At 32.6% G+C, this 27,965-nt stretch overlaps 1 protein-coding gene across 1 annotated transcript in view; it reads left to right on the plus strand.

Annotated features, from left to right (window-relative positions):
• The window catches only part of RSRC1 (arginine and serine rich coiled-coil 1), a 407,525-nt gene that overhangs the window by 140,213 nt on the left and 239,347 nt on the right, over positions 1-27,965 (plus strand). The window lies entirely within an intron of this gene.

The raw sequence follows: 27,965 nt of genomic DNA on the forward strand, positions 1-27,965 counted from the left end.
GGGAGCTAGCTGGCAAAGGAAAAATGTCATTTGCAGAGTTCTATAATAAATTTATGGCAGAGGTAGCAGCTTAGTAACTAGCACAACCATTAATTGCCATTTTCATCCTTTTATACTGAAAACTTTACATTTCTCTTCCCTGAAGTGCTAATAGTTGTTTATATCCATTGGTTCCTACTGTTGTTCAAGAGATAACAAATAACTTGAATGTTTGAGATTATTGATTAGGTCTTTCTCAATCTATGTGCCCCATGCCTAGTGTTATGTAAGGTTATGTAGGCTTTTGCCCATCGTGGTAACTTCATTGTATAGTATGTGGCGCAGCATCTTCTTTCTTACAAATGCTAAGGGTGTACGGTTCTGAGTCCTGAGTTTACTTTCCTCTATACATTTTCACTGCAATAAACTTTTTTTTGCTCTTCTACTTTCCTTCCCTTTTCTGTACCCACCTGGAGTTTCCTCTTTTGAGACTGGCCCATAACAGGATTGATTTGTAGTTTGTGCATACTGGAACCAAAAATATGGGTTAAAATGTGTATATTAGCAATTAAGAGCCTTTTAACATTTTTTGTAAGGGAACTTAAAGTTAAGGAATATTTTCCATATACCATTGTTCAAGGTTTTTTTTCCTCATTATTGGCCCCCCCAGAGAAGAATTAAATTTAAATCAATTTGATCGATTTTCATTTAACTTGAATGAGAGAGAAATTAACAAATACTAAGGATTATGATTCCTGAATTGAGTTGAGCTCTGGAAGGCCACAAACCAGTTTAATACCTAAAAATTTGTCTGCTCTCCCCCTCCAATTGAGAATTGAGAATCCATCTATATAATATACATGCTATATATTAAGAGACTTGGGTTCCAGTACAAACTCAGTTCCTGAATACAAACTCCTTTACCAAATAAGGATCTCCTTGTCTTCCCCTCCCCCTCCAGCCCCTTAATGAGAGAAGTGGCTTTCCAACTTTTCTTATCACTTCTTTAATCCTTATCTTCCTCTTTTCCTTCTTTCCCCTTACTTGCTCCATTTGCCCCCTCGGCTGGGGTGAATGGATGGACAGAGATCCTTTTACTCTCCTGCCGCACATGCAAAGCATATAGTTTGGAAACCATTTCGTCTATGATTATATCACATAATTCAATACATTGAAAGGCTGTTTGGAAATCATTGGAGAGAAATGTGAGCTAGGTTTCTGGGCCAGGGTTCAGAAACTTTTTTCCATAAAGATCCAGATAGTAAATATTTTCGGCTTTGTGGGCTTACAGTGTCTGTCAGAACTACTTAGCTCTGTGGTTGTAATGTGAAAAGCAGCTACAGACAATAAATAAATGAATAGGCATGTCTATGTTGCAGTAAATTTTACTTAAAAAAGCAGGCAATGGGGCCAAGTTAGCCTAAGGACTATAGTTTGTCATCTTCTGGTCTAGGCCGCCACAGCCTCTTGTATAGAATAGTGGCCTCCCAAATGAGGTACACACACTTTTGATTGCACCCTCCATAACTTAAATACAATTTTTAGTATATGTGTATATATTTCCCAGTTTATTTAAAAATTTGATAGATGTACTAATATACTAATCTATTATGTCATCATGTTTAAGAGTAGCATACTTTGCATTGTATAGATACATACTAACCTATTTAATAATCCTTGTGTCTTTCGACATATAAGTGGTTTTCATTTATTATTGAAATGATGGATATTCTTTTTTTTATTATGTTATGTTAATCACCATACATTACATCATTAGTTTTTGATGGATATTCTTATACATAAATATTGTACATATACACATATGTATATGTACATATATGCAGAAATATTTTTGTATCTAAATACCTTTGTGTATATTATATTTCTGTAGAATAAATTCCCAGAAGTGAACTTTCTGGGTCAAAGAGTATTGGTTTTTATGAGGTTAACACACATTGTCATTTTGCACCCTGGGAAGCTAGTATGAATTTCCCCTTCTTCCACCACTAGCAATGAGTAAGTGCCCACTTTTAATGAACTGAAAATATTATTACTCTAGCCAAAAATTTATTGACTGAATCAGTAAAATAATTAGAAATACAGTTAGTATAATATGATACTTCTTATTTCTGTGGATGACGGAAAATTTACTTTGTCATTTCTGATTACAATACCCTTTCTAGAGGGAATTTAATGATGCTATTTCTTGACTATTACTAGAAGGGATGGATACTGACATATCTGATAAAAGGATGGCTGAGCACCCAGGAAGTAAGTCTTCCAGCGCTTCAGTGAAGCCATTTCAGACCCACTTTTTGTAGCATTATAACAAAGCACACACAGGTTCAGACATTTATTCATCAGCTCTCCCAAGAGGCTAGCTAGTTTCACTTTCAGAGCTCTATTTATATGAAGTAGTAAACCATTAAGAACTGTAGACTTTGTATCTGGATGGCTTTAGCTTCTTATATTCTGAAGTTAATGGGGTGGGGGGGAATCCCATCTTTTTAGATTGTATGCCATGACTTTTTCCTCATTGTATCTCAATTCAGATATCACTATTGATAAAATTCCTGGAAAAAATTGCTGAGTTAACATCACCTTGGGAATGGGATGCCTAAAACAGCAGGTGATAGGATTTGTCAAATTATCATCAGGTGAAAGCATTTTAAGACTGAAAATAGTAAAATCTGGCATTTGAAAATTACTTTCTAAATAGTTTTATAAATTCCAGATTTCTAAATGTAGTAAATAGTGCTTTAGGACTATGTGATGCATGTATATTTTTTTAAAGGGTAGCTTTTCCTTGCCTACTAAATGTGAGGTTTTATTTTTTCTTTCTGGTGCTGTCAGGTTTGAAGGAGGTTAAGTTGCTGGTTGGAACTGAAAATGCTGTGTAGGAATTAATATACCCAATTAAGATTTTTTTGCAGCTCTTTATTTGACATAATTTCAAACTTAACAAATATGTTTCAAGAAGAGTAAAGAACTCTCATATACACTTTACCCAGATTCACCAATTGTTTACATTTTGCCTCATTTGCTTTATCAAATTTTCTGTCTGTCTCTCAGTACTCTTTTTTCTGAATCATTTGATAGTAAGTGGCAGGCATCAGTCCCTTCATGCCTAAATATTTTTGTGTATATTCCATAAGAATTTTTTTTTAAGGTAGCCACAGTCAGTAATCAAAATCAAGAAATTTAACGTTGATACAGTATTATATATAATCAGTTCATAGTCCCAGTTATGTCATATAACTTCCTATTTGCGTGTCAACCACCTTTACCGTGCATAAAAGGCTGAGTCCAGTCCAGGGTCATGTATTACAGTTAGTTGTCATGTCTCTTTAGTTTCCTTTAATGTAGACTAGTTCCTTGGCTTTTCTTTGTCTTTCATGACCTTGACATTTTTAAAGCTATATAGGCTGGTTGTTTGATAGAATGTCCCTCAATTTGGGTTTTTCCAACATTTCCTAATGATTAGAGTCAGGTTGTGCATTTTTTTGTCAGGAATATCACAGAAATAATGTGATATTACTCATATCAGGACTCACAGCACATCATATCAGGACTCACAGGATGTTGGTTTGTTCCATTATTGGTGATGGTAACTTTGATCATTTGGTTAAGGTCCATTCAAAATTTGATCTGGCAACATAAAAAGAACTTTTATAGTGGTTTGATTTCTAAGGCACACATTCTTGTTGAATAAATTGATATGTTTTCTCTGTATATATTACCTGTTCCCCATTTGGGGAACAAAACAAAACAAAATGGGCTTCTTTGTTTAATATTGGTGAAAAAATTAAGTGAATAAATAAAATAATAGATTTGTATCCTTCTACTTGTATCAATTTCAGGGGGTTTATTTCTACTTGCTTGGTTTCAAATTCTTTATAGTTTGTTTACAGACTGTATTGGTAGAAGATATTACATTTTATAACTTACCTAAAGAGTTGTTATGATACGGAATTTTAATTTTAAAATTGTTTCATGTTTTAATACTTTCTTCCTTTTCTCATGCAGTGCTGAGCCCTATTTGTATATTATCCCCATTGTTTCTAGCCCTGTACCAAATCAAATCTGGAATATTCTATTATTTATATACTCCTCTTAGATAAATTTTAAATTAGGAATGAAACAGATACAAAAGCATGATATTCCATAAGTACTTGGTTTTAAGAATTTTATTTTAAGGTGAGAAGGACTGTCACAACTTCTTTACTTTCAGAGAATCCATTTCTGAAAGATTAAAATGTATCCTTTTTCAAGTCCTTAAGAGAATTCCAATCTCCTTTAACAATCTATTCAAGTACTTAACACACTCTAGAAATTCTTTTCTGTAGTTGACCTAAGTCTGCTATCCTATTTCATGTTTATTTGTAGTAAAGATGAAGAATAACTAGTTAATGGCTTTGAAAATATTAAGTCCCACATCCTCAGTAAATTACTTGCTTTCAGAGATACCATTTTCTAGTTCTCTAGTCAGATGTGTGACTAACGTGTGGCCATCATGCCACTCTTTAGTTAGAAATCCAGAATTGGATAAGGACCGTGGATCATGGACCTTTTATTTATTGGCCTCAACTTTAATGTTATTAAATTTACAGTATGCCATATGGTTTTTAATCCAAGCAAAAAACCAATAATGCATTATTTCTTTTGAGTGGGAATATTATTGAGATATGCTGAGAGTATTGGAGTTTTTTATAAAGTTGAGCTGCAGAAGAAAGTTTGAAAATCAATAATTTTATATGTTATAATTTAGGTTTTCACTGCATTTCTCAAATTATTTAAGGTCTAGTTCTTTCTTGTACTTTTAATAAATAGTTGCTAGTAACTTTTCAAGCACATATATAGTTCCAAGTAAAAGAACAAAGAAAGCTGAAAAATAGTAAAATAACACACAGAAAGATGGGTTAAAATAAGACCGTAAGAGTGAAGTTGTTCTTTACCCGTTGGCTAAAATGTCATTTGTTGTTACTTTTCCTTTTAATGTTTTTGAATTTTAGCACTGATGGTTTAACTCTATATTGAGTAGAAAGGTAATTGAAAACAACTGTCTGTATGTTTTTGTTTACTATAGTTTGGCTTTATGCAATTTTACCATCATATGTTTACTAAATTCTTAAAATATTTTAGTCTAAAATCTACAGTAGATGTGTATGATTTATGTTTACTTTTGGAAAGTGTTATATATATATATATATTTTTTTTTTTAAAGACCAGAAATAGATTAGAGAAACAAAATCATAACAAATTCAAATTTTAACACTCAGTTTAAGTAAACTAAGGTTAATAAATTTAATTATATCTAGTAAAGTATTCCCATATCTTTTGACAATTGATTTCATTTTTTCTTATCAAGTCGATTTTATAAAAATAAATGACTATCTAGGGTACTAAGAAAAGCGTGTTCCTTAAAATCAGATGTTTAAAATGAAATTGTTGACTGCAAATGTGTAAAAGAACAAATATATACACATGCATGCATACATATTACAAATATATACACATACATACATTCTCTCTCTCCATATATATATATAAGCTTTGGGTGTCTGTATCCAACAGTGGGTGCTCTGGAGACACATTTAGAAGTGAATTATGACTCGGCTTTCAAGGCCTGCCCAATATTCTGAATTAGTATTCGACTTAAAGAATGAAGTCATGTTTCAGCCTATGTCAGGGGAACAAGGCACACAGTTTTAGATAATCTTATACTGCTCAGACAGGTTGGCAATCACTAAATTAAACTCATGATGCAGTTTGGTTAAATGATCCACTGATTACCAAGTAATCACAGCACTCTGGGAATCTGGGTTCAGTAACTCATGGCTGTGTATAGAAATAATGCTTATATGACAATTTTTTTTGCTACTGGTGGATATGTTTAAAATGTATTGGCTGTTCTTGGGAGTGGCATTTGATGAAGTTTGGGGCTGGGACCTCAATTATTGGAAAGAGTATACTTCTAGTTGGCTGCTTTAAAGGCAACAATGTTGATTGAATGAGTAATATAAAACAGAAACAGAATTCAGTATAAAACATTGTGGCTTTCCCATTCTTTTTCTTTTAGCAAAGTGATTATGACCTTAAGAAAAGGCACCTACTGACTCTTGCAAGTGGAAAGGAAAAGATATGAAATCCTTTTCAACATGTCCTTATCTTATTACTTCCACTGTGATTTTATCATCATCAGTGTAGATGCAGATATTCCCCCCAAAGTTTTTTCTTATCAGTGGGCTCAGCTTTCTATATTGTCCTCAAGTTAGCTTAGTTAAACTTACTAGGAAACTGTCAGTTTGGTGTCTTTGCAACTACTCTATTATTTTCTTGTGACCACAATTCTCTTAATAATTGCTCTGAAGTGATGAACAAGATTTCAGAAATTGATTGTAATGAGAGTTAAGAAAAACATTTGGAATCCACAGAGTTAATGAAATAACCCTTGATTATCTAAATTTAATACAAGAACTCATGTAGTATCATAGTGAAAAGTTTCCTGTTTTATATTTAAGAGTATTTTAATTGAATCTTAATGCATTTAAGTTTCTACAGACCATTAATTTTGGCATTCTTTTTCATGATAAATGCTATGTGTTTAGAAAAATCAGTATTAAAATTTAGCTTCAAAGAATTCATGAAGAGAAACATAATGAAATCTTGATATATTATATACAAAAGACAAATCCCTGATCATTTCTTTTTATGCAGATGAATTTGATTTAGACATAATTCCCCAACATCACCATGAATTTCCATCTGTGTAACCCTGATGTTCTTAAGCAGTCTGCAGTTACCTCATGCTCTGGGCTATATTCACTGTGCATGTATGGAAACTGTGACTATCTTAACACTTTAGATGATGATATGAATAACAATTGTTTGTTGATTTTATTCTCTATCTCCCTGGATAACCTGCTGTCTGCAAAGGCTGAATAAGTGGCAGATAGCTTTTGTCATCCCTTATCCAAGCTGTACACTTGTAAGGAAGAGCAGGGATAATCGCCTCAATCTAATTAGGGGTTAAAAGAGGCCATGACTGTGATGTGGCAGTGAGACACCTTACTGTAGCAATCCTGTTTGCATTAGAAAAATAAGGTTGTCATATTGATTATTCAAATTGACTTATATTGGCCAAGGCTCAATGGTTTGTATTGCAGCTGAAGCAGTTGAAGATCCCAGCTATTCACAGAAGACCTATGCTATAGCATATATTGTATTGTGGCTTGTTTGCTAATTTGGGGTTTTACGAATGAAGACGGAGTTTAATCAGGCGATTTAAAGGTTAAACTGATCATCAGAAACTGAAGTTTAGCTTCCACCTTGTGATAGCAATGATTATGTAAATTCTGAATAAGTGAAGATCTAGTGACATTTTACACTCTAACTGAAGATACTATGTATAAATATAAAAGCATTATTTAGAGCTGTTTTAGTCTGTTGATGATGCATATTTTGATGGTAAAGAAAAAGGGATAATTGGTATTAGTCAAAAGGATGCAGCTTGTGTTTCCTGTTTCCCTTCTCACTTCTCTTCAACCTGCTCTCCTTTGCTTCACCCAGTTCTGGATTTTGGGTATGTTCTTAGAACAGAAATACTGGAAAATAGAGACAGGTTTGAAAATTTCTGTACAAATCTTTAATCACTCTTTCTTGAATGTCCTACTTAACTCTATAAGTCCCACTAAGTTGCTATGCACGTATGGCCTATATTTTGATATACATATCAAATGTCTGTAGACATTGGATACTTTTTATGAAACCTCCATTATAGCACTAATTTTTAAAATGAAGAGTTAGTATTATAGTCCCCTCTAGTAGTAGTCAGTTGTTTTGCATTTTGCTTTCTCCTGCTTGAGTATCACAAGGATTCATGGGAATTTTATTCAACATATTTCAGTCAGAATTGTTATTTTGTTGTTTTTTGATGCTCAAATTGTAGCAAGTTTGTTCAGCATGAATCTCTTCAAATTGGCTCCTGTGTTCTTTACACATGACCCTGTTAGTTTTAATGATTCTTTACATTTTGTTTCAGTCTCAGACTGAAATTTTTTGTTCCGGAGCCTGGAATTAACCATTTACCCAAATAACCTTGGCTCCTTTTAGTCAAGAATGGTATTTAGAGATCAAAATACGATGCTCCAGGGATGGCATTTCTTTAGTTCAGTGGGCAGAACTTGAGAACACACTGTGTTTCCTTGAGTCTAAGATGCGGTGAATTGTAATTTTATGTCCTACTATGAAAGAAAAAATATTGCCACTGGGGTGCCTGGGTGGCTCAGATGGTTAAGCGTCTGCCTTCGGCTCAGGTCATGATCTCAGGGTCCTGGGATCGAGTCCCGCATCGGGCTCCCTGCTCCTTGGGAGCCTGCTTCTCCCTCTGCCTCTCTTTCTCTGTCTCTAATGAATAAATAAATAAAATCTTTAAAAAAAAAATTGCCATTAATTTTAAGATACCACCTAATGCAAATGCATCCTCATTACAGATATGTTAAAATAATATTCAAAATGTACGTTCAGAATCAATGAAATATGGTATACTAAAGCATGAATTCATCCTATTATTTTAAATTGAAATTTATTATCACAGGATTTTGACTTAAGGTTTAGTTTATACATATATTTTTTTTCTTTTTCAGTGAATGTGTTCCTAATAACATTGGCATAATTATTTGCTTTATTGTATGGTATGCATGAAATCGTTTTTTAAAATAATGTTCTTGAGTTTATAAACAGTTGATAGAAAAACTATAAGTAGACCTTTATCAGAGAATCCAGCAGTAAGTCGGAAAAATGAACCAGGAGTTAAGAGTGGTTCAAACTAGAAATATAAAGGTAATTCAATATTGTGAAATTTGTTAATATAATTAGCTATAATAATAAGTCAAAAGAGTGTAGTGATGTCTACCCTTCTTCATTTCAGTTATTTTTGGTAATTCAGAGTTAAGGGTGTTATGTGATTTTAAAAATGTAAGTTAAATCATACAGTAAAACACACAAATCTTACGTATGCAGTTCGGTAAGTTTTATCAAATATATTCATTTGTGTTCCATATTGCATCCCTTTCAAAAATTTCCTTGTGCTCCTTTGTAGTCAGTCCCTTCCCCCAGCTTCCAGAGGCAATCACTATTCTAATTTCATTTACAATAGATTAGTTCAAGAACTTAATATAAATGGCATCTCATAGTATGTATTTTTTTGTACCTGGCTTCATTTGCTTAGCAGGTTTTGGGGTTTATCCATGTTGTTGCATATATTAGTAGTTTATTCCTTTTATTGCTGACTACTGTTCCATTGTATGAATGTACCACAATTCATTCTATTGAAGGATATTTTGGCTTGTTTTCACTTTGGAGCTATTAAGAATAAAGCTGCAGTGGATTTTCTTGTACAAGTCTTTGTGGAATATATGTTTTCGTCTCTCTTGGGTAAATATCTAGCAGTGAGTTTTCAGTTTTTGAGACTAAAGCAGCTATGAACATTTGTGTACATGTCTCTGAAGTGACATATGTTTGTATTTCTTTTGCATAAATACCCAGCAGTGGAATAGATGGATTGTATGATAGGTGTATATTTAACTGCCAGATGGTTTTGCACAGTTGTTTTAGTTTACATTCCCATAAACAATTTATGTTTCAACAAGAAGTTTCAGTTGCACATCTTTGCCAATATTTGGTGTTACAGACCTTTGAATTCCAGCTATTCTAATGGATTTGAAGTGGTTTTCATTGTGAGTTTTAACTAGCAATTTTCTGGTGACTAATGATTTTAAACACTTTTTTTCTGTGCTTACTGGCCATTTGTATATTTTCCTTGTAAAGTATTTGTTCAAGCCTTTTATCTATTTTTCAAAAAAAGATTATTTCTCTTTTTATTATTGAGTTGTTGAAATTTCTTACATATTCTATGTTCAATTCCTTTGTTAGGCATGTGTTGTGGATATTTTTTCCTGGTCTATGGCTTATCTGTTAATTTCTTAACAATGTTTTTATATAAATAGTTTTATAATTTGAAGTCTTATATGTAATTTTTTTCTTTTATTACTACTTGGACTTTTTTTCTTACATGTAAAAGCTAGAATCAGTTTGTCAGGTTCTACAAAAATCCTTGTTGGTACTTTGATTGGAATTGCACTGAATCTATAGATCTATTTGGTGGGAACTTGTATCCGTAAGATACTACATTTTAGCATCCATGGACATAGTATACCTCTTTATTTATTTAGTACTTTAAAAATGTCTCAATAAAAAACAATTTTTTTCTTCTGTAAAAGTCTTGCAAGTATTTTGTTAAATTTATGTCTGTCTACTTTGTATGTTTATTGTATTAATTGGCAGTATCTTTGTCCTACTTGGAATTTGAATGGGAATTCTGCTAATATTTTTCTAATGAGAATAATTTTCTTTTTGGTTTTTGGTAGATATCATTTCCTGTTTGACAAGATTTGCTTCTATTCCTATTGGATAAGATTTTTTAGAAATCATTTATTTGTATATTTTTTAACAAAATTTTTTCCTGCATTAATTGAAATCATTTTAAAGTTTTCCCCTTTTAATATAGGAATGTGTGAATAATAACTGATTTTCTATTATTAATCTGTCCTTGCAGACCTGAGATGAATTGAACGTACTTGTAGAGTACTATCTTTTTGTTTATATTGCTGGATTCATTTGGTTTGTTTGTTTATTAGTATTAGTTTATTTCCTTTTCCAACTTTAGCATCAAGGTTATACTAGCCTTGTAAATGTAATGGAGAACACTAGTAGGGGATATTGATAATGGGGGAGGCTATGTATGTATAGGGGAAGGAGATATATGGTAATCTCTGTGCCTTCCACTCAATTTTGATATGAACCTAAAACTGCTCTAAAATTTAAGTCTATTAAAACATATAATGGTGAGTGGTTCATCAGTTTCTTTCTTTCTTTTAAGATTTTATTTATTTATTTGACAGAGAGAGACACAGCAAGAGAGACACAAGCAGGGGGATAGGGAGAAGCAGGCTTCCCGCCAAGCAGGGAGCCCGATGCGGGGCTCAATCCCAGGACCCTGGGACCATGACCTGAGCCGAAGGCAGATGCTTAATGACTGAGCCACCCAGGTGCCCCGGTTCATCAGTTTCTATTCTCAGAAAGTTTATGTAGGATTAAAATGATATATTCCTTGAATATTTGGTAGAACTAGCCTATAATACAATTTAGGCTTAGTATTATTATTGTGAGGGGTTTTAAACTATTTATTCAGGTTTTTTGATGGTTAAAGGACTGTGAAGGCTTTCTATTTTATTGTTTATTTTCTTTTTTTCTGTTTAATCTTAAATCAGTTTCTGTAAGATTTTATTCTAGAAATTTGTCTGACAAATTCATTTTACCTGAGTATGCAGATTTATTGTCATGATACTCTCTTACTGACTTTTAATCTGCATAGCATTAGTAGGTAGCTTTATTCCCTCTGCCTTTGAAAATGTTAATACTGTTTATTATCTCCCATTCACTTCTCATTTCCTCTTTATTACCTTTATGAGAAAGAAACAAAAAAATAAGCATTCATGTCTTCTTTGGAGATGATATTTTGTCTAGGTTATTCGCAGTTCATTTTTAAAGGATTTCTCTTTCTGAGTATCTCCTTCTCTCCCACTCAGTTTAACTCTCATTCTGTTTTACACATGCCACACCACATACCACATAATCCTTTTGGCAATGCTCAAATCATTATTAATTATGCAGTTTTAAAATTAGAAATTATATTTCTTCTGTTATAGCAATAAAAAGTACATGTTATACAACATTTTCTTTTCTTTTCTTTTTTTAAGATTTTATTAATTTATTCATGAGAGACAGAGAGAGAGAGAGAGAGAGGCAGAGGGAGAAGCAACCTCCCAAGGAGCAGGGAGCCCGATGTGGGACTCGACCCAGGACTCTGGGATCATGATCTGAGCCAAAGGCAGACGCTTAACCATCTGAGCCACCCAGGGACTCATAACATTTTCTTTTTTTTGAGTAGTGTTAGTATCACTAGTGATGAGGAGTGGGAAATGAGTAAGAAATTATTTCTTTCTATTTAGACCTTCCTGAGTATTCTACCTGATGAGGGTTGTAAGTAAAAAGTAAAAATGATAATAGGATTAGCCCTTTAAGGACAAGACCTCTTAGATTGTATGCTCCCATCTTATAGATCTAGTTGTTACTGATTTTGTTTCTTGGTCAGTATCATTTTATAGAAAGTACCAAATATGATAAATAAAAGTTTATTAGGCTTTCATTTATCACATTTGGTGATTTTGGGCCTTTTTGGAAATATATGATGGAATATATAGGATCGTAGTGGTTGGGGAGAAAAAATAGGAACACTTTATGTCTTAACAGTGTACAAGACAGCCCATTCGAGAAAGAAATTTTCCCATCAGAAATGCCAGTGATACTTCATTGAGAAAAACCAAGAGAGTAAACTACTTTTGCTAATTTGCAGAGCCAAAAATGCTGGAGAAGTGTTAAAAATCAATATGGTATACACTTATATAGTGAATAATTCCATCACCACAAATGTTTTCACTTGCCCTTATGTAGTCCATTTTCCCCTCCACCTCAGCCTTAGATGACTGCTAATGTGCTTTCATTATAAATTAGTTTATATTTTCTAAAATTTTATATAAGTAGAATCACAGTACACATTATGTACTCTTTTGTGTTTGGCGCTTTCCCTCAGCATTATGATTTTGTGATTTATCCATGATGCTGGATGTGTATCAGCAGGTAGTCCTTTTGAATGAAGAGTAATGTTCTTTTGTATAAATATATCACATTTTGTTTTTACACTCATCTGTTAATAGATATTTGAGTTGTTTTCCATTTTGGATATTACTAAAGCTGTTATGAGCGTTCATATAAAGTTCTTCAAGTGGACATGTGTTTTCTTTACCTGGAAAGTGAATGACTGGCTTGTTTGGAAGGTTTAGGTTTAACCTGTAAGAACCTGCCAGATGGTTTTCTGAAGGGGTTGTATTATTTTACATTTACATGACTGGTATATGAGATTTCAAGTTTCTCCAGATCCTTGCCAACAATTGATATTGCTGTTCTTTTTAATTTTAGCCTTTGTAATGGATTGGTAGATTTATGCTGCTGTGGTTTTAATTTTCATTTCCCTGATGTCAAATAATGTTGAGCATCTTATCTTTGTTTATTGGCCATTTGTGTATCTACTTTTGTATAGAGTCCAGTCAAATTTTTCTATTTTTAAAGTTTTACTGAAGTATAATTAATATACGGTAAACTGCACATATTTTAAAGTATGCAACTTGATATTTTTTTATTTCTGTATGTACCCATGATACCATCACCACAATCAAGATAGCGAACCTATGCTTCATAACCAAAGGCTTATTCAGGCTCCTTTATAATACTTTTTCCCTCTCTCATTGCTTTTTTTCCCACAGGCACCTAGTTAGTGTAACTGCCGATGAGTTTACATTTTCTAGAACTTTTTATAAATGTAATAATATGGTATGTAATCTTTTTGTCTGATTTCTTTCAGCATAATTATTCTGAGATGCATCTATGTTGTCGCATATATTTTTCTTTATTGCTGAATAGTGTGCCATTGTATGTGTATGACACAGTTTGTTTTCCCAGTTACCTATTGATGGAAATTTGTGTTGTTCTCAAGTTTTGGCTATTATAAAACAAGCTGCTATGAAAATTTGTGTACATGTGTGGACATACTTTCTTTTTGGCAATAGAAGGACTGGATCATATGGTAGGTTTATGTTTAACTTAATTGCCAGACTGTTGTCCAATGTGGTTGTACCATTATATAATCTTGCCAGCAGTGCATGAGTGTTCCAGTTATTCCTCATCACTACCACATGTATGGTTAGTCTTTTATTTTAGACATTTTGATAGGTGTAAAGTGGCTCATTATGGCTTTAATTTATATTTCCCTCGTCACTAATGGTGATGAGAATGTTTTCAATGTTCTTATTTGCCACCTATATATATTTCTTAGTGAAGTATCTGTCCACATCTTTTGCTTATTTTTGTGTTGGGTTGTTTCTTTATAATTAAGTTTGGAGAGTTCTTTATATATTCTAGATTCAGGTACTATATCAGGTATGTGCTGTGCTTCTTTCATTCACTAGGAGTGCCTTTTTTCTTTTTAAGATTTTATTCATTTATTTGACACAGAAAGAGAGAGCACAAGCAGGGGGAGTGTCAGGCAGAGGGAGAGGGAGAAGCAGGCTCCTCTGCTGAGCAAGGAGCCCGATGTGGGGCTCGATCCCAGGACCCCAGGATCATGATCTGAGCCGAAGGCAGACGCTTAACCAGCTGAGCCACCCAGCTGCCCCACTGGGAGTGCCTTTTGAAGACAGGAGTCTTTAATCTTTTTTTGAAAGATTTTATTTATTTATTTTAGAGAGAGAGCATGGAGGGGAGGGGCAGAGGGAGAGGGAGAGAGAGTCTTAAGCAGACTCTGTGCTGAGTGTGGAGCCCTAGATGGGGCTTATTTTCATGACCCTGAGATCACGACCTGAGCCAAAACCAAGAGTCGGATGCTTAACTGATTGTGCCCCCTAGGCGCCCCCAGAAGTTTTCAATTTTGGTGAAGTATTGTTTATTAATTTCTTCTTTTACAGACATGCTTTTGGTGTTGATCTAGGAGATCTTTTCCTAACCAAAGGCCACAAAGATTTTCTGTTTTCTTCTACCAGTTTTATAGTTTCAGATTTTACATTTAGGTCTATGATCTATTTTGAGATAAATTTTGAGTATGACATGAGCTATGGATCAAAGTTCATTTTTTTTTCTTTTTGCATCTTGGAAATTTAATATTGCCAGCATATTTTTTTGACCAGATCACCTTTTCTTTGTTGGATTGCTTTTGTATTTTTGCAATAAAATCTGTTGTTCATAAATGTGTAGGTCTATTTCTGGACATTCTGTTTGTTCCACTGAAATACATATCTGCTTGATGCCAGTACCACACTATCTTGATTATTATGGCATTATAACACTTGGAATCATGTAGTTATAGTCTTCACACTTCACTCTTTTTTTCAGAGTTGTTTTTGTTATCTTAATCCTTTCCATTACCATATGAATTTTTAAAAAATATTTTATTTTTTTATTTGACAAAATGAGAGAGAGAACACAAGCAGGTGGAGAGCAGCAGAGGGAGAGAGAGAAGCAGGCCCCCCACTGAGCAGGGAGCCTGACGTGGGGCTCGATCCCAGGAACCCCAGGATCATGACCTGAGCCAAAGACAGATGCTTAACCAACTGAGCCACCTGGGCACCCCTATTACCATATGAATTTTGTAATCATTTTGTCAGTTTCCACAAAATACCTTGCTTATATTTTGATTGGGATTGCATTGGATCTGTAGATCTATTGGGGAGAATTAACATCTTAATAACATTGAGTCTTCTGACCCATTAACAAGGTATATTTTTTCATTTATTGAGGTCTTATATGATTTTTCTCAACAGTGTTTTGTAGCTTACAGTTTAGAGGTCTCTGACATTTTCTTTTTTCATATTTATCCTGAAGTATTTTATATTTGTGATGATACTACAAATGATATATATATGTAATATTTAAAAAATTTTAATTTTTGATCGTTTGTTGCTAATATATGGATATACACTTGAATTTGGTATATTGATCTTGTATCCTGCAGCCTCGTTGAACTCACTTATCATTCTAGTTGCTTTTTTGTAGATTCCACAAGATTTTCTGCAGAGATGATCATGCTGTTTGTAATGAAGACAGTTTTACTTCTTCCCAATCTGGATGTCTTTTATTTCTTTTTCTTGCCTGACTGCTCAGACTACAGCATCAAATACAGCATTGAATAGAAGTGGAAAGTTTGGATATCCTTGTCTTATTTCTGATATTAGTCAGATAGTACTTAGTCTTTTTCACCATTATGTGTGGTGTTAGCTGGTGGATTTTGGTAAATGCCTCTTGTGAGGTTGAAGAAACCCCCTTCTAGTCCTAGTGTGCTGACAGGTTTTGGTTTTTTTTTGGATATAGATGTTGGATTTTGTAAAATGCTTTGTGACTATTGAGATGATCTTTTTTTCTTATTTAATTGTTAATGTAGTGAATTACATTGATTTTCAAACGTAAAACACTTTTTCATTTCTTGTAGGAAACTCTACTTGGTCATGGTCTGTTATCTTTTTTATATATTGTTTCATTTAATCTGCTAAAATTATATTTAGAATTTTTACATTTGTTTTTCACAAGGAATATTGGTCCGCAGTTTTATTTTCTTATAATATCCTTGATTATATTTTGTGTCAGGGTAATGCTGGCCTCAGAGAATTAATTGGGAAGTATTTCTTAATTCTCTGAAAGAGTTTGTGTAGAATTGATATTCTTTCTTAAATGTTCAATAAAATTCAGGAGTGAAACAATTTAGCCTGGATTTTTCTTTACAGAAAGGTTTTTAACTAAAAATTAAATTTCTTTAATGGAGAAATTAGTAAACAAATTAGAGAAATATTGTCATTCAGGTTATCTGTTTCTTCTTGAGTGAGCTTTGGTAGTTTTGTCTTTCAAGGAATTAGTTCATCTCACCTAAGGTATTTAATATATAGGCATAAAGCTATTCATATTCCCTTTTTATCCTTTTAGTATCTGTAGAATCTATACTGATGATACTTCTTTTATTCCTGACATTGATAATTTGTTTCTTCTTTCTTTTTTTCTCATCAGTCTTTCTAGACGTTTATCAATTTTATTGATTTTCTCAGAGAACCAGCTCTTAGATTCATTAATTTTCTCTGTAGTTTTTCTGTTTTCTATTTCATTGCTTTCCACATTGAACTATATTATTTCCTCTTTTTCCTGCTTATGTTCCTTTTTTTTTTTTTTTAAGTTTTTTGAGAATAAACTGAGGCCATTGCTTTGAGATCCTTCATTTTTTCTCATATAAGCACTTAGTGTTATGTATCTTCTTCTATAGGAGCATCCACAGATTCTGATATGTTGTGTTTTCATTTTCATTCAGTTCAAATAATTTCGAATTTCACTTTGATTTATTCTTTGGGGTTATTTAAAATGGTGATATTTATTTTTCAAATATTTGGGGATTTTCTAGATGTCTTTTTATAAGTCATTTCTAATTTACTTTCATTGTTCCAAAGAGCATACTTTGATGATTTGAATCCTTTTAAATTTATTGAGATGTTTCATGGCTCAGAATATGTGCTATTTTAATGAATATTTTGAAAACTGTGTATTTTGCTTGTTCTTCTATGGGGTGTTTTGTAAATGTCAATTGGGTCAAGTTGGTTGATAATGTAGTCACCTCTATTATGTCCTTGCTGATTTTTGCTATACTTGTATAATCATATATTAAGAGAAAGAAATTGAAATTTCCAACCATAATTCTGGATTTGTCTGGATATTTTTGCAATTCTGTAATATTTTTAAGCCTTATTCTGGGTTGCAGTTAAATTCTTTGGAGACAATTTGGTCCTCTTAGGTCTTGCTATTATGATATGTTAGTTGGTTCTGGAGCAGTACTCAGTCTAGTGCTAAATGTTCTCACAACTCAAGTATGAACTTGATGAATATTCTAACAAATACCTTGTGAGTTATATAAGTTTTCTCTGTCTGGCTTGTTGGAACAAGTTTTCCATTTTGTGTGAGCACCAGGTTCTGATCTGGTCTGATCAGTTCTTTGGGATGGTATTTTCTTTTGCCTCTTGTACTTTCTTTACAGGCATGCACTATTTGGTACTTTGCTGACTATACAAAGGGGATTCTCAATAGATTTTCACAGTTCTGTCTCTGTGCTACTGTCTCCTCTCTTGTATTCTGTCCTCTGAATTTTAGTTGCCTTAGTCTCCATGGAATCTCAGCTCTGATGCCTCAAATCAGGATGTTGCCAGGCTGCACCTGGGTTCTCCCTCCCTGTGCTGTGATCTGTAGTAATAAGCCACTGTTCATTTGTGTCTTGTTGCTCAGGAGTCACTATTCTTTGTTACCTGATGTCCAGTGTCTTGTAAACCATTTTTTAAAAACACTTCGGTTTTGTTGTTGTTGTTTTGGCATTTTGTTTTGTGATTGTTTCAGGGGAAAGCATAGAGTATGTTCCCTTTTACCCTTAGAATCTTTTGCCCATTTTAAATTTGATTCTAATCTTAACTTTTTTGGTGAATAAAAGCTATTAATTTTTATAAAGTCCAATTTATTTTTCAACCTTGATGTTTGCTTAAACCTTGTCTACCTCAAGGTCACAAAGATTTTCTTCTAGTAGTTTTATATAGGCTTAGTTTTTACATTTATATCCATGATTTATTTTGACTTATAAAGTGAGGTAGGCTTGATGTTCCTTTTTGGGGTGCCAGGATGTCTTCCCATACAGATAGCCAGTTACTCCAGGACCTACCTTCCTTCCTATTTATTTATTTATTTATTTATTTATTTTTATTTTTTTCTTCCAGGATTTTATTTAAATTCAACTTAGTTAACATATAGTGTAGTATTAGTTTCAGGAGTAGAATTTGGTGATTCATCACTTACATATAACACCCAGTGTTCATCACAACAAATGCCCTCCTTAATACCCATCACCCATGTAGCACATCCCCCCACCCACCTCCCCTCCAGCAACCCTCAGTTTTGTTCTCTATGGTCAAGAGTCCCTTATATTTTGCTTCCCTCTCTGTTTTTATCTTATTTTATTTTTCTTTCCCTTCCCCTATGTTCATCTGTTTTGTTTCTTAAATTCCACATACAATTGAAATCATATGGTATTTGTCTTTCTCTGACTGACTTATTTCACTTAGCATAATACACTCTATTCCATCCACGTCATTGCAAATGGCAAGATTTCATTCTTTTGGATGGCTGAGTAATAATCCGTTATCCATTATATGTATATACACATATATATGTATGTATATATACACACGTATACATATACATACACACACACACATTTTCTTTATCATTCCTCAGTTGATGGGCATTTAGGCTCTTTCCATAATTTGGCTAGTGTTGATAGTGCTGCTATTAACATTGGGGTGCATGTGCCCCTTCAAATTAGTATTTTTGTATCCTTTGGATAAATAACTAGAAGTGTAATTCCTGGGTTATAGGGTAGCTCTATTTTTTAACTTTTTGAGGACACTCCATACTGTTTTCTAGAGTGGCTGCACCAGTTCGCATTCCGACCAACAAGTTAAGAGGGTTCCCCTTTCTCCACATCCTCGCCAACATCTGTCATTTCCTGAGTTGTTAATTTCAGCCATTCTGACAGGTGTGAGGTGATATCTCATTGTGGTTTTGATTTGTATTTCCCTGATGATGAGTGATATTGAGCATTTTTTTCATGTGCGGGACCTTCTTTCTTGATTGAATTCCACTGATACCTTGATACTGTAGCAAAAAGCCACTTCTCTTATAGATGTGGGTCTCTGCATTCTGTCTTGTTAATCTCTATATATTACCAATATATAATCTAAGCATCATGATATTACTGTGCCATTAAGCAAATGATTTTCACAGTTGATTTATCAAAATTTATAGCTTTTGTTCTTTGAAAAACACAGAAGCTCATATCTATGTAGTTCATTTGTTTTCTATTTCATTTCATTATTGCTCTCATTTTTTTCTTCTGCCTTCTATTCACTTTAGGTTTAGTTTGATCTTATTTTTCTATCTTAAGGAGGAAATTTTGACCACTAAAACTAGATTTCTTTTTCTAATAAAAACCTTTAAGGCTAAAAATTTTCTGTTAGCACTGTTTTTAATTAGGTATTTTGGTCTTTTAGTTGTTTTGTTGATGAATCTTAATTTAATTTTGTTGTATTCAGAAAATATACTTCATAAGACTAGTCTTTTTAATCTTTTGAGTTTTTTTATTGTCCTATAGTTGATCAGATAACAGTGAGTATATTGTAGTTGTTGGGTGTAGTGCTATATAAGTATCAGTTGGATTAAGAAGGTGGTACTATTGTTCAGATCTTCTCTATGAGTATTAATTTTTTTCCTTGTTAAATTGACATATGTCAGGTTCTCCACTGAAGATTCTGAATTTATCTCTTTCGGCTTTTAATTCTGCCTGCTTTTGTTTGATAGTTTTAAAATTCTGTTATGAGGCAAATATCCATTTGTAATTGTTATAGTGTTTTCCTGTACTAACCCTTTTATCATTATTATCTGTCCTTTTTTCCCTGAAGTCTGTTTTGAATAATATTAACCTATTCTAGCTTTCTTATTCTTACAAGTTACATAGTACATCTTTTTTTCTAGTTTTTCCATTCAGTCTCTGTTCCTTATATTAAATTTGGGGTTCTTTTAGACAGCCTATATCTGGGTCTTTTTTAAAATACATTCTGACTATGTCTTTTAATTGAATGGTTTAGTCCATCTTTACCTAATGTAATTTTTGATACAGTTGTATTTATCTCTGTCATTTTCCTTAGATTTGTTTTGATTATGACATAATTTTTTTTCTCGGTTTCTTTTTTTTTTTTTCCCCCTACCCATTCCCACACCTACCTTCCCTCTGGCAACCACCAGTTTGTTCTCTTTATTTAAGAGTCTGTTTTTTGGTTTGTCTCTTTTTTCTTTGTTCATTTGTTTTGTTTCTTAAATTCTATATATGAATGAAGTCATATGATATTCGTCTCTCTCTGTCTTACTTATTTCACTTAACATTATATTCTCTAGGTCCATCCGTGTTATTGCAAATATCAAGATCTTATTCCTTCTTATGGCTGTGTAATATTCTCTTATATGTATGTGTACACACACACACACACACACACACACCACATCTTTATCCATTCATCTATTGATGAACACTTGGGTTGCTTCCCTACTTGGCTATTGTAAATGCTGCAATAAACATAGGGGTATATCTGTCTTCTTGAGTGAGTTTCCTTACCTTCTTTCTTATTACCCAAATAATTTTTAGTATTTAATTTAAGTTTCTTTATTGTTTTGAAAACTGTATTTCCTTGAATTATTTTTAGTTGTTACACTAGAGATTACATCTTTAACTTGTTCCATTTAAGCACATCTTTAACTTATTCTATTCTTCTTTAACTTATCATTCTACTTATTCCAAGCAATAGTATTTTTTATTTCATCTTTAATTTTGAATGATAGTTTTCCTCTGTATGTAGTTCTTGGCTGAGAAGCTTTTCTTTCATTTCAAATGTTGTTCCAGTGTCTTCTGGCTTTCGTAGTTTCTGATGTAAAGTTAGCCAGAACCTTATAATCATTAAAATCATATAATTTATTTTTGTTCTCTGGCCTCTTTACTGTTTTCTCTTTATCTTTGGCCTTTAGCAGTTTTATTGTCATGCATGTGGGTGTGGTTTTCTTTGTTTATTTCACTTGTTCAGTGAGCTTTTTGCCTATGTGAATCAATGTTTTCGACCAAATTGGGAACTTTTGGGCCATTATTTTCCACTTACTCATATACTGGACCACCTGCTATTGTCCCACAGATCTCTTGAGGTCCTGTTTGTTTTCCTTAATCCTCTTTGTACTCCATACTGGGTAATTTATATTCATGTATCATTAAGTTCAGTGATCTTTGTTCTGCTGTTTTCTCTCTTATTTTGATCCCATTTAGTGATTTTTCATTTCAATATTTTACTTTCAGCTTTAGAATTTCATTTAAAAAAATAGTTTCCATACCTCTACTGAGATTTCCTATCTGTTCATTCATTGACAGTATTTTTTTCTTCAATATTTGAAAAATTTGTGGTAGCTGTCAAGAAATCTCTGCCTGCTAAAACTAATATCTGGTTTACTCATAGTTTCTGTTCACTTTTTTCTTATATGGTCCATACTTTATTGTTTATTTGCACATCTAGTATTTTTTACTTAAAAATTGAACATTTTAACCATTCTAGATTCAGTTGTGTTCTTTTGGGGAGTATTGCTTTATTTCCTGTTGTTTTGTTTTTGTCCTTTTCTCATCTTAAACTGCAGACTTCCTTGCTCTGCTTGTAGGCAGTATCTGATACCTCTTTATACTGTTTTGGTTTCTCTCTGCTGCTTTTTTGAGACTGGTTCCTTGGAGTGGTCTGTTCTGTTCCTATTTTTTTCCTTGGTTGCCAGCCAAGAATTTAGGTTGAGCTAGAGCTCACTCTGTCTGCTTTTCTTCTATAGATGATTCCCTAATTTTCAGCTGCTCTATCAATTTTACAATTTATACTTAGACACTTCAAGTCCATTTTACATCAATTTTCTGCCACCAGAGATAACAGTTAGTCTTAGTCTTAGTTAGTTCCAGCTAATATAACAAAATTCCACCAACTAGATGACTTAAAAAACATTTATTTCTCATAGTTCTAGAGGCTGGGAAATATGAGATCAAGGTGCCAGCATGGTAGGTGTATAGGGAAGGCCTTTTTCCTGGTTTGCACATGGCCTCCTTCTTCCTGTATCCTCACATGGTGAAAAGAGGGAGGGCTCTGCTCCCTCTTCGTTTAGGGCACTAAACGAATCATGGGGAGTCGAATCATGACCTCATCTGAACCTATTACCTCTCCCAGAGTTCCCCACCTCCAAATGCAGTTACACTGGGTTTAGGGTTTGAACATATGAATTCTGGAGAGCACAGACATTCAATCCATAGCACACATGTTTGGGGGATGCACTCAGTTTCAAAAAGCATCAAGTGTATACATTTTTCTCTGATCTCTGCCTACTTTTTGGCTGAATTCTCTGAGAATTTCCCCTAAGTATGTATAGTTTAATTGTCGGCTAGGGACTTGGCACAAGTTATATTCAGTTTTGGGTCATATTCTTCCTGTGATTCTCTTGCTGCTAGCATATTTCTCCCTTTAAATTTCTTGTGCTCTTTTAGTCCTGAATTCTGATCCTAGCACCGTGAGCTGACAAGGTGGTGGTTTTCTGCCATTGTGTTTCTGAGCCATAGATATGATGGTTAGCCGCAAAATGGCAATTCTTTTCATTTCTAAGTGAAATTTGGGGATTAAACTATTCTTGGTGGCTTTTTGGATTTGTTCAGGGTTTTTAAATAGATTCTTTACTGTTACTCAGTTTTTATAATTTTTATATGTTGGAAGTTTTGTTCCATCATTCATTACTTCACTATTATTAGAAGTACTCTTAACTTTAGTCTTAAAATTGCATTAACACAAAACCTTTAAAATAGAGATACTGTGACTTGAGAGAGTTTTTATACTAAAAATTTAATTTATGTGTCTATTGCTAATAGTTTAAAAATGCATGAAATTCTTGAAGGAACATTTATTAATCACATTAGATTTTCTCTTTTATTTTAAAAATTGAAAATATAGCCTCAGAGGCATTTATCTTTCATTCAAAATAATGAATTGACACCTTTAGAAATGATGGGATCAAAATTTTGGCTGAGGATCATTTTACTTCTCCATCCCTAAGAGACTTTTATTTGATAAATGTTTCAGTAGTTTTTATGCATATATTTCTGTACTGATGTCAGTGTACATAAATTTGGAAGGGTTACAGTAAAAGTTTTGCTATCTGGGATATTAGAGAATTTTTCTGGTTAGGATTTTTTGATTGCAGAGATTTTATTCCTTTAAAGTAGAAACTTTTTTCTTTAATAATTTTCGTGAATATAAAAGTAAAATGTTCATTATAAAATAATTTGAGAATTAAATAAAATAGAGCAAAAAATAGAAGGTAATAAAAGTTGCCCATAACCTCACCTCTCACAATAAACTTATTTATGTTTTAGTAACATCATACTCTTTTTGTCAGTGTTTATGTTTTTACAAAATTGAGTTCTTACTGTATATACTGTTGACATATTCTTTTAAAGATGTTGTGATCATTTTCCTAAATATTATTTTTAGTCACCGTAGAACATTTTATTCCCTTACAAAAATATACTCTATTTTCTCTTTACCTAGTCCTCAATGTTTAGTCTTTAACATATGCTGTCCTTAGCTCAGACTTCACCAGGATTCCATTATGTAATTAACGTCATAGTATAAAACGTTCAAAATTATTTTATGTTTCTTTTTACTTACTTTAGATTCTAGAAGTAGATTGTTTGGGCTAAGAGTATATGTTTCTTAACTACATCCTATAAAGGGTTTGGTTATTTATACATCAGTAGCTCTGTATGAGACTGTTCATTTACCCACAACCACCTACAAAGAAGGTATAATCTTAAAGATTTGTAACACCACTGGGCCAAAAAAAAAAAAAAAAGATATTTTACTAGGTTAATCTGTATTTCTTAGATATTATTATTAGGATTGAACATCTTTTTATAGTCATTCATCACTTTTATTTTCTTGATGAATTGCCAATTAGTTTCCATTGTTTATTATTCTGTTTGTGTTGTTTGCTTTTTTAAATATTACTTTGATTTTTAGGAGATCTTTATGAATTATGGATATTAATTTCAGATGTTTTAGGTATGTTTAAAATATTCAAATATATTATCAAATGATACTTAGAAAATTATTTCATTATTTTACCCTTACTGTAGTTGTGATAAATTAATACAATTAATATTAGCTTACTGTGTGTGATAAACAAGAATCATCTTGAATAAAGTTTTATCATATTCTCAAATTTTGAGGCATTTAAAATATCTCATTTTTACATGCTTATTAAATTTCTCTACCTTTTTTCTTATTCATTTGATAATGAAATTTATTTTTCTCAACTACCATGCTTTCTAATATTTTTAGTACAGAGTTTTTGTTTTTGTTTTTTTTACTTATTTTTAAGGAGTTATCTCCATAAAATACCTTGTTTATTTCTTTGGATACTTTGAAGATTTCAAAACAAGAATAACAATAAAGTAAGAACACATTTGTTGAGTTTTAGTGTAATTTATGAATAACTTTTAACTGAAGAAAATAAAAGGGAATTATTTTGGAATGTAAATTCATTGCTACATATTCAGAAATTCAGAGAGATATTTTTGCCAACATAAAAAATTGTCTGTATTATATGGTAATAGTAATTTGAGTAGTTTATTACATTTTTATTCACTTGAGATAATAAAGTTTACATTTGTTAGAGACACATTTTCTGCAATAGATGTTTATATATTTAAAGACTGTAGAGGGCCTGGCTATCTTATTTCAAAAGCAAAGTTTCTCTTTGCAAATAGGTATTCCTATAATTGGAAAATTGTATTTGTGCAAACCAGAATTTTATTGTCAGGTGTCAGTGTTAGTAAGGGGTCACTACATACGTAATTCAGGACACCAGGTTGCTTGTTGGAAGTGGTGTGACTCTCCATAAAGCTTTTGTGCTATCCTTGTGCTGTTCCTCACTCTTCATCACTGTTCCAGTGGTTGATGTATAGGAGATGCCTCGTACTCCCTGCTGTCTTTGCTGGTGTGTTTGTTTATAGCTAACCCCAGGGATCCTAATGAGGGAAAGAGCTGTAGCAGGGCAGCTTGAAGCTGAAAAATCAAACATTTCTACCTCCTGAGTTAATTGTGATCCTGGAACCCAATAAAAGGTTAGGGTACCCCAATGATAGGGTGACCCTAGTATCCTCACTCTGTATAAGGACTGACTCACAATGGTAGGCTCGAAGAAGAATTGTGTTCTGCAGATAGCATTGTGTTTGCAGAGTTCTTTAGGAATTTCTAGTGTTGTTGCCAGTTGGTTTTAAATTACACATGGTAATCATGCATTTCAGTCATAATTTATTGATCATACCATAATGCTGTTGACTTGTTGTATTAACACATCTGTTGCCAAGGTTTTAAAATTTGGAATAATAAAATTTGCTCTTTTGTCCTTTTATAATACCATGTAAACTTTTGTTTTAAATTGGACTTAACACAAGCCATTTATGGTTTAAATTTTCGAGTTCTGATGTAGCTCAAATTTTATTAAGGACTTTTAAAAATACACAGATTGATTATAATTTTCTTAATGACAAATTTGAGTTTAGATTCTGTTTTAAAATTTAAATATTCATGACCAAGTCTATTGGATAATATAAAACTTTTCTGAATTACTTTCCCATGTGTTATTTTACTTTACTTTTTATTTAAAGGATAGGGATAATTTTCTCTCTTTGAGGCTAAATGACTAGTCAGACCAGAGCTTGGAAAAATTGGATGAAATTTGTGCAGCTGCAGAAAAGGTACCTAGTTAGAAGACTTCTTTCTCCCTTGGTATAAAAGGATTATCCTCATGTGTTGTATGAATTCATGGAGTCTTCTGAGTTTAAAAATTCAAGTGTGTAGTCTTTGCAGTCACAAACGTGAATATTCTAACTTCTTTAGGCCTTTGGATACAATATAAATATTTTTTAAGTAATGATTTTAGAAGGACTTTAAACATTTGTAAACATATGAGTTTTAAAAATCCAAGTTTACCCCCCATAATTAGGGATTATAAAAGGATTAAAAGTCTTGGCTGGAGATTGTGATTTACATAGAAATATATAGCAATACTATTTTCTGAATTGAGGGTGTAGGTAAGGAAAGATTAATTGTTGCTATTGCTATATAGACCTGAATAGTAGGTTGTAATTCATACACAGATGGTTCTTGTAAATTTACACTTTGACATTGGGTGAAATTGATGGATATAGGGGAGCCTAAGGAGTCAGGGAAGAGGTTTTAATGTTCTTTTATTCTCAAACTACAGCTTGAAGATGACTTAATTGTCTGTTAGTAGTAGATACATTTAAACCCTTGTACTTTGTGTTTTTCTTAGATTGAAAGCAAAATATATATATGTATATATATTTTAATACAGTTTCATATTTTTATAAAAACAACTCACCTTTGCTACATTTGTTTATAAAATTAAGTTAAACTGTGAAATAGTAAAACTTTTATAATTTTTTGGTTAATACATTGTAAGGATACACTTAGGTAAAACTCATTTTTATGCATTTGGGAATGATCTGGAAAGGGTTTTTTAAAAATTATCCTTTATAGGCATGCATGTCACTATAAGTACAATAGGAGGAAAATATGAAATTTTAAACACCTACATTTCATCTAAAATATAGGTGAGTAATCTAAGAAGGTCACATGAGTTATCATGAGATAAGGAGAAGTTTGGTTAATATTAGTCTTCTGTGTGCAATAGCATTATATTTGCATAGAATAATTTTAAGAGAATTTTTGTTTACTGTGCATTGATAATTTAGAAAATGAAACTGGTTTTACACTTTTCTCATATGCCAATTTTTTTTTAACGGATTAAGGGCCTAAAGGAATAGAGGAAGTGAATGGACACTGATGTTTCAAAATATCTCATTTTGCCTAAAAGCAAGTACCGGCAGATAAATGCCCATAAAGGGATTTCTTTCTTAAGCCCCGTGGATTTTTCCCCCGCACAACTTTTTGTGTGAGTTAGAAATGAAAACCATTCATCTAGTGCCCCAAAGAACGGCCTTATTGAATGGAATAACAGTGTAATGTACCATTGAAGGCAGGATTGAAAGTGATTATCTTGTTAACTCTTGACAGTTACCGCCAGCTTGAAATGGAACCGGCAGGCTTGATTTGCAAATGAATTAGAGCTTTTTCATTTTGTGCCAGGATCATCTTTTTATATTCTGATATGACAGATGCTATGTTCCAGGCTTTTGTTTTTCTTCAGTTTTATACTTGCAAATAAAAAACAAAAGATTATGATAGTCATTTTATTTGCATCTTTTCTCTTGGAGTTTATTCTTTGTGTAGAAGTTTTTAATCTTACATTTTTCAAAAATTTGTTTAAGACTCCTATTGTTTTTGTTAGAATTAAATTTGATTAATGTAAGTATAGTAGTAATTGGGTAAAAGAGAAGAATTTATTGGCTTTCAAAAAAGTAGAAAATTACTCCCAAAATATTATAGTTAGTAAAAACAGAAACTTGGCAAAATTTAATAGAATTAGCTGCTTTTCTTTGTTAACTATTTTGATAAAACTTCCAACTTGGAGACAAGTTTTAAGAATAGTACAGGAAACTCCCATGTACCAAATTCACCAGTTGTTTACAATTTGCCAACATT

The sequence above is a fragment of the Mirounga leonina genome, unplaced genomic scaffold (assembly GCF_011800145.1).
Source record: "Mirounga leonina isolate KUSES-001 unplaced genomic scaffold, KU_Mleo_1.0 Mir_115, whole genome shotgun sequence".
NCBI classification, from domain to species: domain Eukaryota; kingdom Metazoa; phylum Chordata; class Mammalia; order Carnivora; family Phocidae; genus Mirounga; species Mirounga leonina.